This window comes from Furipterus horrens, unplaced genomic scaffold (assembly GCF_987537825.1).
Source record: "Furipterus horrens unplaced genomic scaffold, mFurHor1.1.pri manual_scaffold_9, whole genome shotgun sequence".
NCBI classification, from domain to species: domain Eukaryota; kingdom Metazoa; phylum Chordata; class Mammalia; order Chiroptera; family Furipteridae; genus Furipterus; species Furipterus horrens.
In genome coordinates, this window is record NW_028327179.1 from 75,225,757 (window position 1) to 75,237,901 (window position 12,145).

Below are 12,145 nucleotides of genomic sequence, written 5' to 3' on the forward strand. Positions count from 1 at the left end.
GAATATGGGGGGTAGGGGGTCAAGGCTGGGTGGAGGTGGGCAAAGGAAGAATAAATGCGGACATCTGTAATAGTGTAAACAATAAAGTTAAAAAGCAAGAAAAATAGTATGATGAAAAAGTAGTATGAGAATTAGACCAGAAGTCAGGACAATCCTCAATCTCACACAAATTGACAGAAAATGTGGCATGACACTGGATAATACAAGGTTCATTTTCATACGTATTTACACAGTGGAGATTACACACACACACGCATGCATATATGTTATTGTTTCATTAAGCATAAATATTTTATAGAGTACATTTAAAATATAATATGAGAAATAAAATTTTATATGTAAGGGCTATTTCAGGTATTATCCCAGAACCTATAAGAATTATGTGATGGAAGTTTGAGAGCAAAATTTTGAAAATATTACAAACACTAATTCAATCAAAATTTATTGTGTGTCTACCATGAGACAAATCTTGCACTGAATGCTGTGGAAATAGTAATAAAGTAAAGGGACACATTGTGCATGCTTTGATAAATCTCAGTCATAATATATGTAATCCTAAATAAATAATCCAGCAATAACAAGTATAAAAAGCATAATGTGAAAATCTATCAAAGAAAGATCTAATGAATCTTGGAGTTGGTGAAGTGACTTTTGGAAAACTTTCCTGAGGAAGTAATTTTTTTTAAAAATTTTATTTCTTGGTTTTTCAATTACAGTTGTCCCATTTTTCCTCCATTGCTCCCCCCACACACACCCAGCCGACACCTTCTCTCACAATTATATCCCTCCCCGCTGTCCATGTCCATGAGTCATTTATACCGTTCCTTGGTGAAACCCTTCCCTTACTTATCCGTGTTCTCTCCCTCCCTCTCTCCCCCCGATTAAATGCTATTCTGCTCCTTGTCCTATTTAGTTCGTTTGTTTATGTTGTTCTTTAGTTTCCTGTATTAGGTGATATCATATGGTATTTTTCTTTCATTGCCTGGCTTATTTCACTAAGCATAATTCTCTCTAGTTCCATCTATGTTGTCGCAAATGGCAGGAGTACCTTCTTTCTTTCTGCTGCATAGTATTCCTATGTGTAAATGTACCACAGTTTTTTGATCCACTCATCTACAGATGGCACTTAGGTTGTTTCCAGCACTTAGCTATTGTAAATAGTGCTGCAATGAACATAGGGGTGCATAAGTTCTTTTTGAATTAGTGTTTTAGAATTTTTCGGTATAATTTTAGCAGTAGAATCACTGGTTCAAAAGGCAGTTCCATTTATAGTTTTTTGAGGTAATTCCACTGTTTTCCATAGTGGCTGCACCAGTCTGCATTCCCAACAACAGTGCAGTAGGGTTCCTGTTTCTCCACATCCTCACCAGCACATACTTGTTGATTTGTTAATGATGGCCATTCTGACTGGTGTAAAGTGGTATCTCATTATGTTTTTTATTTGCATCTCTGATGGCTAGTGATGTTGAGCATTTTTTCATGTGTCTATGGACCTTCTGTATGTCCTCTTCAGAGAAGTGTTTGTTCAGGTCCTTTCCCCATTTTTTAAGTGGGTTGTCTGTTTTCTTGATGTTGAGTCATATAAGCTCTTTATATATTTTGGAGCTCAGTCTCCTGTCTGAGGTGTCATTAGCAAATATGTTTTCCCATATGGTTGGTTTCCTTTTCATCTTGCTGATGATATCTTTTGCTGAGCAGAAACTATTTAGGTTGATGTAGTCCCATTTGTTTATTTTTTCCTTTATTTCTCTTGCCTTAGGAGGTGTATTCATGAAAATATTGTTATGTGGGATATCTGAAATTTTCCTGCCTATGTTTTCCTCTAGGACTTTTATGGTGTCATGGCTTACATTTAAGTCTTTGATCCATCTTGAGTTTATTCTCGTGTATGGTGTAAGTTGGTGGTCTAGTTTCATTTTTTTGCAAGTCCCTGTCCAGTTCTCCCAGCACCATTTGTTAAAGAGGCTCTTCTCAGTCCATTTTATGTTCCTTCCTCCTTTATCAAAGATTAGTTGACTGTATATTTTTGAATTTATTTCTGGACTCTATTCTGTTACATTGATCTATATGTCTGTTCTTATGCCAGTACCAGACTGTTTTGATCACAGTGGCTTTGTAGTATTGTTTGATGTCTGGTATTGTGATTCCTCCTGCTGTGTTCTTCTGTCTCAAGATTGTTTTTGCTATTCGGGGTCTTTTTTGGTTCCATATGAATTTTTGGTGTATTTGTTCTAGGTCAGTGAAATATGTCATTGGTATTTTAATAGGGATTGCATTGAATCTGTAAATTGCTTTGGATAGTATGGCCATTTTGATGATGCTGATTCTTCCCATCCAAGAACATGGTATTTGCTTCCATTTATTTGTATCTTCCTTAATTTCTTTCTTCAATGTTACGTAATTTTCAGAGTACAGGTCTTTTATCTCTTTGGTTAAGTTTACTCCTAGGTACTTTATTTTTCTTATTGCTATAGTAAATGGTATTTTCTTTTTTGTCTCTGTCTCTGATATTTTATTGGTGGTGTACAAAAATGCCTTAGATTTCTGTACATTTATTTTGTACCCTGCTATTATGCAAAATTCATTTACTATATCAAGTAGTCTTTTAGTGGGGTTCATAGGGTTTTCTATGTACACTATTATGTCATATGCAAATAATGACAATTTTACTTCCTCTTTTCCAATTTGAATGCCTTTTATTTCTTTTTCTTGTCTGATTCCTGTGGCTAGGACTTCCAACACAATGTTGAATAGGAGTGGAGAGACTGGACAGCCTTGTCTTGTTCCTGATTTCAGGGGGAATACTTTCAGGTTTTGTCAATTGAGTATGATGTTGGCTTCAGGCTTCTCATATATAGCCTTAATTATGTTAAGGTATGCTACCTCTATTCCCATTTTGCTGAGTGTTTTCATCATAAATGGGTGTTGTACTTTATCAAATGCTTTTTCTGCATCTATAGATATGATCGTGTGATTTTTGTCTTTCATTCTGTTTAGGTGATGTATTATATTTATTGATTTGTGAATATTAAACCAGCCTTGCACCCCTGGCATGAATCCCACTTGATCGTGGTGTATGATCTTTTTGATGTGTTGCTGGATCCTGTTTACAAATATTTTGTTGAGGATTTTAGCATCTATGTTCATCAGTGATATTGGTCTGTAGTATTCTTTCTTTGTTGTGTCTTGACCTGGTTTTGGGATTAGGGTAATACTGGCTTCATAGAAAGAGTTTGGGATTTTTTCCTCTTCTTGGATTTTTTGGAATAGTTTGAGGAGGGTGGGAGTTAGTTATTCCCTAAATGTTTTGTAAAATTCGCCTGTGTAACCATCCTTTCCAGGGCTTTTGTGTGCAGGGAGGTTTTTGATTATTGTTTCAATTTCCTTCTTTGTTATTGGTCTGTTGAGACTTTCTACTTCTTCTTGATTCAGTTCTGGAAGGTTATATGTTTCTAGAAATTTGTCCATTTCTTCTAGGTTGTCAAATTTCTTGCCATATAGTTGTTTGTAGTAATTTCTTACTATTGTTTGTATTTCTGTGGTATTAGTCGTGATTTCTCCTTTTTTCTTTCTGATTTTGTTTATTTGGGTCTTCTCTCTTTTTTTCTTGATGAGCCTGGCTAGAGGCTTGTCGATTTTGTTTATTTTTTCAAAGAACCAGCTCCTAGTTTCGCTGATCATTCGAATTGTTTGTTTGGTCTCCATGTCATTTAATTCTGCTCTGATCTTGATGATTTTCTTCCTTCTTTTTGCCCTAGGCTTTGTTTGTTGTTGTTCTAGTTCTTGTAACTTTAGGGTTAGATTTCTTATTTGAGATTTTTCTATCCTTTTCAGATATGCCTGTATTGCTATGAAGTTCCCTCTTAGGACTGCTTTTGCTGTGTCCCATAGGTTTTGGGTTATTGTGTGTTCATTATAATTAGGTTCTAGAAATTTCTTGATTTCTTCTTTGATGTCATTGTTAACCCATTCATTATTTAATAGAATGTTATTCATTCTCTATGAGTTTGGATTTATTTGATTTTTTTTTCTCTGAGGTTGATTTTTAGTTTCAAGGCATTGTGGTCTGAAAAGATGCTTGATATAATTTCAATTTTCTTAAATTTGTTGAGGCTAGTTTTGTGTCCTATCATGTGGTCTATCTTTGAAAATGTCCCATGTGCATATGAAAAGAATGTATATTTTGCTTCTTTGGGATGAAAAGTTCTATATATATATCAGTTAAGTCCATGTGGTTTAGTGTGTTGTTCAACGCCTGTATATCCTTGGTGTTTCTTTGCTTTGAAGATCTGTCTAGTGTTGATAATGGAGTGTTAAAGTCCCTTACTATGAGTATGTTACTGTTAATATCCTTCTTGTGGTCTTCTAGTATTTTCTTTATGTATTTGGGTGCTCCTATGTTGGGTGCATGTATGTTTATCAGTGTTATATATTCTTGATGGATTCTTCTCTTAAGTATTATGAAATGTCCTTCTTTATCTCTTTTTATTGCCCTTGCTTTGAAATCCATTTTGTCTGATATGAGTACTGCTACCCCAGCTTTTTTTCATGTCCATTTGCTTGGAATACTTTTTTACATCCCTTTACTTTCAGTCTGTGTAAATCTATTGTTTTGAGGTGTGTTTCTTGTAGACAGCAAATATGTGGGTCCTGTTTTCTTATCCATTCCGTTACCCTATGTCTTTTAATTGGAGCATTTAATCTATTTGCATTTAAGGTTATTATTGACATGTATTTATTCATTTCCCTTTGTACCTCTGTCCCTCTCCTCTTTTCTTCTTCTTTTTCTTAAAACATTCCCTTTAGCATCTCTTGCAATGCTGGTTTGGTGGAGATGTATTCTTTTAGTCTTTCTTTGTGTGGGAAACTACTTATTTCCCCTTTCATTTTGAATGAGAGCTTTGCTGGGTATAGTATTCTTGGTTGTAGGCCTTTGTTTTTCATTGCTTGAAATATTTTTGACCATTCCCTTCTGGCTTGTAGTGTTTCTGTTGAGAAATCAGTCGATAGCTTTATCGGAGCTCCCTTGTATGTTATTTGCTGTTTTTCTCTTGCTGCTTTTAGGATTCTCTCTTTGTCTTTGAATGTTGTCATTTTAATTATGATGTGCCTTGGAGTGGGTTTTTTTGAGTTTCTTCTTCTGTACTTCTTGAACTTGGTTAACTTTTTCTCTCATCAGTTTGGAAAAATTATCTGTCATTACTTCTCCTATCAGCTTTTCTATTCTTAGTTCCTCTTCTTCTCACTCTTTTATTCCAATGATCCTAATATTATTTTTTCCATGCTATCCTGTAATTCCATTACATCTTATTCATATTTTTTTCAATCTTTTTTTATTTTGTTGTATTGTCTGGAAATTTTTTTCTATGTTGTCCTCTAACTCACTGATCTGATCCTCTGCTTCATTTAGCCTGCTTTTGATTCTACTATGTTTTTCATTTCAGAGATTGTATTCTTCATTTCTTCCTGGTTCTTGTTAATAGTTTCTATGTCCTTTTTTATGCTGGTGTAGTTCTCCGTAAGTTCCCTGTAATTTTCTTGGAGCTGCTGGTAACTTCCTTGGAGGTTGTTGTAGTTGTTTTTGAAGTTGTTGAGTATATTGAGCTTCTTCACCACCATTGTTTTGAATTCCATGTCTCACATTTGGGCTATGTCTATTCCATCTACCTTTCTTTCTTGGGATTCCTCTTTTCTTTTCATCGAGGGGTTGTTTCTGCGTCTTACCATGTTGGATTCTTCTTGTTTGTTTTTGTTTTTTGGATTTGTCTGCTTTGACTTCCCACCTTTGTGGAATGAGATTCTTTATAGGAGATCTGAGTGTTTCAGTGGTGCAGTCTCTTTGATCTCCTGAGCCGGGTGTTCTTGGGATACCCTTTATCTCATTTGTTTATGCTCTCTGGTTATATTTCTGATGCTCTTTGGTAGGATATTCCCTCTGGCTAGTTGATTGAGCGTCACTCTGTCTGCTTTGTCTTGAGCTCTTTTGTGGAGATGCTGTTAAAAACATAAACACACAGCTCAAGCAGGAAACCCACACCCTCAAAACATCCCCCACCCTCTATCCCGCTATCATCAGCAAATGAGCCAGTATTAATATAAATGTAGAGAGATTAGGGCTTTTATACTATAGGAAGAATAGATAAGAGTTGTTTTTAGGGAAGAAAAATTTGATTTTTGAGAGAGGACAATAGATTAATAATAGTAGCAAGTAGTGTCGAGACTATGCAAGATAGTAGGTAATATTTACATTGCATGTTAATAATAATAATAGAAAAGGAGGGAATAATGCAGAATATAGTAAGAAAGTGGAATTGTACAGTATTAGATTTATATAGTAGTTATATTCTATTTATTTAGTGTGAAAGGGAGGCTAAACTAGACAAACAAATAAACAAAAATTAAAGAGGAAGGGTGAGAAGGAGAGATGATATGAAACAAATTAAAGAGATAGTTAAAAAAATAAAGAATAAATAAAAGTAAAAATTAAAATTATAATTAAAAATAAGAAATTAAAAAAAATAAATTAAATAAAATGCAAATAAAAAAATTAAAATAAAAATTAAAATTTTAAAAAATACCAAAGGAAAGTTTTTACTCAGTTCAGCCTTTGTGTGTTGTCTTCTTTTTCTGGATCCACAGCTGCTCTAATGAGGCGGGCCAGAGATTTCTGATCCTTGCAGCAGCGGTGTGCGCCCGAGGTGGCCCATGCGTTCCTTTGGCACCTGTTGGAGCCGGCTAGGGTGCTTGTCCATGCGCGCACATGTGCGCGTGCAAGGTAACCTGTGTGCTAGCCTCAGCTTGCCAAGCCGCGCCCCAGGAGTTGGTCTCTCGCCCCTTGGGGCAGGGCCCTGTACACTTGTGCACAGTGGAAGTGAGTGTCTGTGAGTGGCTGCCACCCGCCGGTCCCATGCCGCAGCTGCCTGCCGTTCCTGCACCCACCTTGGTGGGCACAAGCAGAGCCCGCACAAGTGGTCTGCGCTCTGGCCTGGCATCCACTGGAGCTGGCCAAGGCTGTCTGCACACGATCTTCTGCGTGTCCAGCGGGTCCTTTCTGCGCCTTTTGGGGTACTGATTCTATGTCTGCTGGGGTGTGTCCGAGGGGCACCTGGATGCGCAGCCACCGTGAACCTGGGCCTGTGAATGAGGGCACTTCCCTGTGTGTACCCGCGTGATGCACCCGCATCGGGATGGTTGGGGAGTGGGTGAGCTCACTTCTGCGCCTGTGTTCCTCAAGAATATCCTATCATCCCTGACCTTTCCTCCCCTCTCTGCAGTACACAAGAGAAAAATATAAAGGAAAACACATTCTCACATGCACAGCAGTATGCTGTTTCTTGTCTTTCAGCGTCAGATGCCACTTGGCCCACTCCTGGCTCTGCCAGTGGGCAGAGATCCTCTCTCCTCCTGGTGCCTTTCTGGGGAAGCCTGTGGTAGCCACAAAGCCTTTGTGTACTTCCAGCTGCAGCTCGGGGAGCCACCTCAGTCACAAATCTTGTCTGGTCCCTTTTTCCTCCACTATCCTCACCAAACAGGTTGTTCCCAGATGGTTTTCTCTAATCCAGCAGTGCCAAGGCTCAACTCCTGCTGGTGTCCAGATGCTCACTGAGATGTTCTGTCTGCAACTAGTCCAAACTACAGACGAATCTCGGGAGCCAGAAAGCGCAGCTTCCCCTCACTCCTCCACCATCTTCTCTCTAGGAAGTGATTTTAATGTGAGTATTTTTACTCCTTTCTGTATCTTCCTTGCCTATAAGCCAGTCTCTTTCAGTAAGAGATTTACATATTAGGAAAGAGAGGAAGATATAATTCTGGAACAAAAGGATTGTCATCCTGCTTTGAATCTTAGAGTTGACCTTCAGAATCCATGGTGAATCAAATCATACAATCCAGACTTTGTCAAAAGACAAATACTTTTTCTTAATTCCAAAAGCCTTATTTGGTTCTGTTAGATATTTGGAGGAATTTCAAATATTAGTGTCAAACACATAAAAGATATAAATGTAATTTTTCCTATAACATTTACCTGTTTGGTTTGAGCCAAAGATAAGTTGGTTTTGGAGAATGACACTTGGGTTATAAGACTTAATTGGGAACAGGATCCAAGATAGCAGACAAGTAAGTGGAAGCTACACTAAGCTCCCCCCAGGACCAATCTGGAATTACAACTAAATTGTAGAGAAATCATTCTGAATAACCAACTGAACACTAGCTAGAGAAAAGCCCTATAATCAGGGACAGACAGAAGAAACCACATCACCACAACGAGACTAGTAGGGAGTGCGAAGAGGCATGAGAGGGCTGTCTAAGCTCCCACAAGTAGCAACTGAAGTTTTGGAGGGATATTTCAGTGGCCAAGAGGTTCCCCCTGAGAAGGGTGGGGTCTAAACCCCAAACTGGGCTTCCTAGCCTGCAACACCAAAGCTGGAAAGGAACCCAGATAACATCCAGTTATGAAAAGCAGCATGGTTTCTGTCTGCCTGAGAGAGACAACAGAGAAGCAGAGAGCCTCTTAAAAGGACAACACAAAAAATTCCATTTGCAGCCACTTATCCTGGGTTCCAGCAGAGGGAGAGCAGAGTGGACAGAGATGCTTGAGGAGAGTCTGGGGTTGGTGGCTCTGGGGAGAGAAGTGAAGGAACAGCTGCCAGGATTCCTGTGCTGAGTCATTCCACCCACTGAAGAATCCATCTTTCTTAGGCAGAGCACTCCTCTCCAAATGGCATCAACCTGAGGGGAAGCAATTACTCCACCAGCAGGAATTACTCTGTCCCACCTTGTGGTGCTTAAGCAAGCTGCTGATGACAGATTGAGGCTATATCATTGATTAGTTTAACAACTAATGCAGAAAATACAAAGAAGCAGCCAAAATGGGAAGACAAAGAATCAGACACCAAATGAAAGAATTAAGAGAATTCTGCAGAAGAAGACCTAGATGAAATGGAGGTAAGCAATTTACCAGATAGAGAATTTAGAGTAATGATTATAAGGATACTCAACAGCATGCAAAAAGACATGGAAACCATAAAAATGGACCAGTCATAAATAAAGAATGCAATATCTGAAACATATAATACACTGGAAAGAATAGACAGAATAAACAGTAGGTTAAATGAAGCTGAGTTTCGAATAAGTGGTTTGAAAGACAAGGTAGAAAAAACACACACAGGCAGAGCAGTGAAAAGAAAAAATAATTTTTTAAAAAATGAGGAAAGTTTAAGAAACATTTTAAACAACATGAAGCATAACAACATCTGCATCATGGGAATACGAGAAGGAGAAGAGAGTGAGCACAGGATCAAGAACTTATTTGAAGAAACAAAGACTGAAAACTTCCTTAGTCTAATGAAGGAAAAAGACACACACACACCCAGGAAGCTCAGAGAGTCCCAAACAAGTTGGAACCAAAGAAGCCTACATCAAGAAACATTGTAGTTAAAATGACAAGGCTTAAAGACAAGGAGGGAATCCTAAAAGCCACAAGGGAAAAGCAGGTAGTTATATATAAGGGAACACCAATTACACTGTCATCTGATTTCTCAACAGAAACATTTTAGGCCAGAAGAAAGTGTCTAAAATATTCAAGGTGATGAAAGGCAAGGATCTACAGCCAAGACTACTTTACCCAGCAAGGCTATCATTTAAAATCAAAGGAAAAATAAGAAACTTTCCAGACAACAAAAAGCTAAAGGAGTTTGCTAACACCAAACCCAAATTGCAACAAATGTTAAAGGGCTTGCTTTAAGAAGAAGAAGAAGAAGAAGAAACAGAGAAACAAACAAACAAAACAGAGGAAAATAACAATAAAATATTATAACACTACATATGTATCTATCAATAATCACCTTAAATGTAAATAGCTTAAGTGTTCCAACCAAAAGACATAAGATAGTGGAATGGATAAGAACAAGACCCATATATATGCTGCCTCCAAGAGACACACCTCGGATCAAAAGATACACACAGACTAAAAGTAAAGGGTTGGAAAAAGATATATCATATAAAGAAAAAAGAAAAAAAGCTGGGGTAGCAGTGCTTACATCCAACAAAATAGACTTTGAAACCAAGACTATAGAAGCAAGAAAGAAGGACACTATGTAATGATAAAGGGAACAATCCAACAACAGAATATAACCCTAGTAAACATTTATGTACCTAACACAAGAGCACCTAAATATGTGAAGCAAATTTTGATGGACATAAAAGGAGAAATCGACAGAAATATAGTCATAGTTGGGGATTTTAACACCCAACTGACTTCAATGGATAGATCATCCAGACAGAAAATTAACAAGGAATTAGTGGCCTTAAACGACATACTAATAAAATGGATTTAATTGCTATCTTTAGAACATTTCATCCCAAAGCAGCAGAATTATAAATACTTTTCAAATTCACATGGAACATTTTCTACAATAGACCACATGTTAAGATACAAAACAAGTTTCAATAAATTTTAAAAGGTTGAAATCATATCAAGCATCTTCTCTGATCATAATGCTATGAAACCAGAAATCTATCACAAGACAAACACTGAAAATCATGCAAAGACATTGAAGCTAAATAACATATTATTAAACAATGAATGGGCCAACAAAAATGAGATAAAGGAAGAAATCAAAAGATACCTTGAAACAAATGAAAATGAGGACACAACAGTCCAAAACCTGTGGGATACTGGGAAAGCAATTCTAAGAGGAAAATACATAACATTACAGGCTTAGTTCAAAAAACAACAAAAAGCTCAAGTAAACAAGCTAACTTCACACTTAAAGGAACTTGAAAAAAAACAACAAACAAAGCCCAAAGTGAGTAGAAGGAAGAAAATAATAAAGATTAGAGCAGAAATAAAAGAAATAGAGTCTAAACAAAACAACAACAACAACACAAAAGATCAATGAACCCAAGAGTTGGTTCTTTGAAAAGATAAACAAAATTGGCAAGCTTTTAATCAGACCCATCAAGGAAAAAAAAAAAGAAAAGAGAAAGAGAAGAACCTAAATTAAAAAAATCAGAAATGAGAGAGGAGACTTAACAACTGGCACCGAAAAAATGCAAAGGATTGTAAGAAAATATTATGAACAAATATATGCCAACAAACTGGACAACCTGGATGAAATAGATAAAAACCTAGAAACATACAATCTTCCAAAACTAAATCAGGATGAATCAGAAAATCTGAATAGACATACTACACCTAGTGAAATTGAAGCAGGAATAAAAAAAAAAAAATCCCAACAAACAAAAGCCATTTAGCTTCACAGCTAAATTTTACCAAGCATTCTGTAAAGAACTAACACCTCTCCTTCTCAAACTGTTCCATAAAATTCAAGGTGAGGAAAGGCTCTCATAGTCATTTTATGAGGCCAGCATTGTCCTAATTCCAAAACCATATAAAGAAAAAAATTATAGGCTAATATCCCTAATGAATGTAAACACTAAAATCCTCAACAAATTCTAGAAAATCAAATACAACAATGCATCAGAAAGATCATACACTATGATCAAGTGGGAATTATTTCAGGAATGTGAGATTGGTACAACACTCACAAATCAATAAATGTGGTTCACCACATAAACGAAATGAGGGATAAAAAACATATAATCATATGAATAAATGCATAAAAGCATTTGACAAAATTCAGCACCAATTTATGATAAAAACTTTCAGCAAAGTAGGAACAGAGGGGAGATACCTAAACATAATAAAGGCCATATATGACAAACCCACCACCAGCATCATACTCAAAGGACAAAAACTACAAGTGTTTCCCTTAAGATTGGGAATAAGACAGGGATGGCCATTTTTACCTCTTTTATTCAACATAGTACTGGAAGTCCTAGCCACAGCAATCAGACAAGAAGAGGAAATAAGACATCAAAATAGGAAAGGAATAAGTAAAACTGTCATTATTTGCAGATGATATAATACTGTACTGTACATAGAGAACCTAAAGATTCCACCAAGAAACAACTAGAACTGATAAATGAATTCATCAAAATAGCAGGATACAAAATGAATATTCAGAAATTAGTTGCATGTTAATATGCCAATAATAAACAAACAGAAAGGGAAATTAAGACAACAATCTCACCCACAATTCCAACAAAAAGAATAAAATACCTAGGAATAAACCTAACCAAGGAT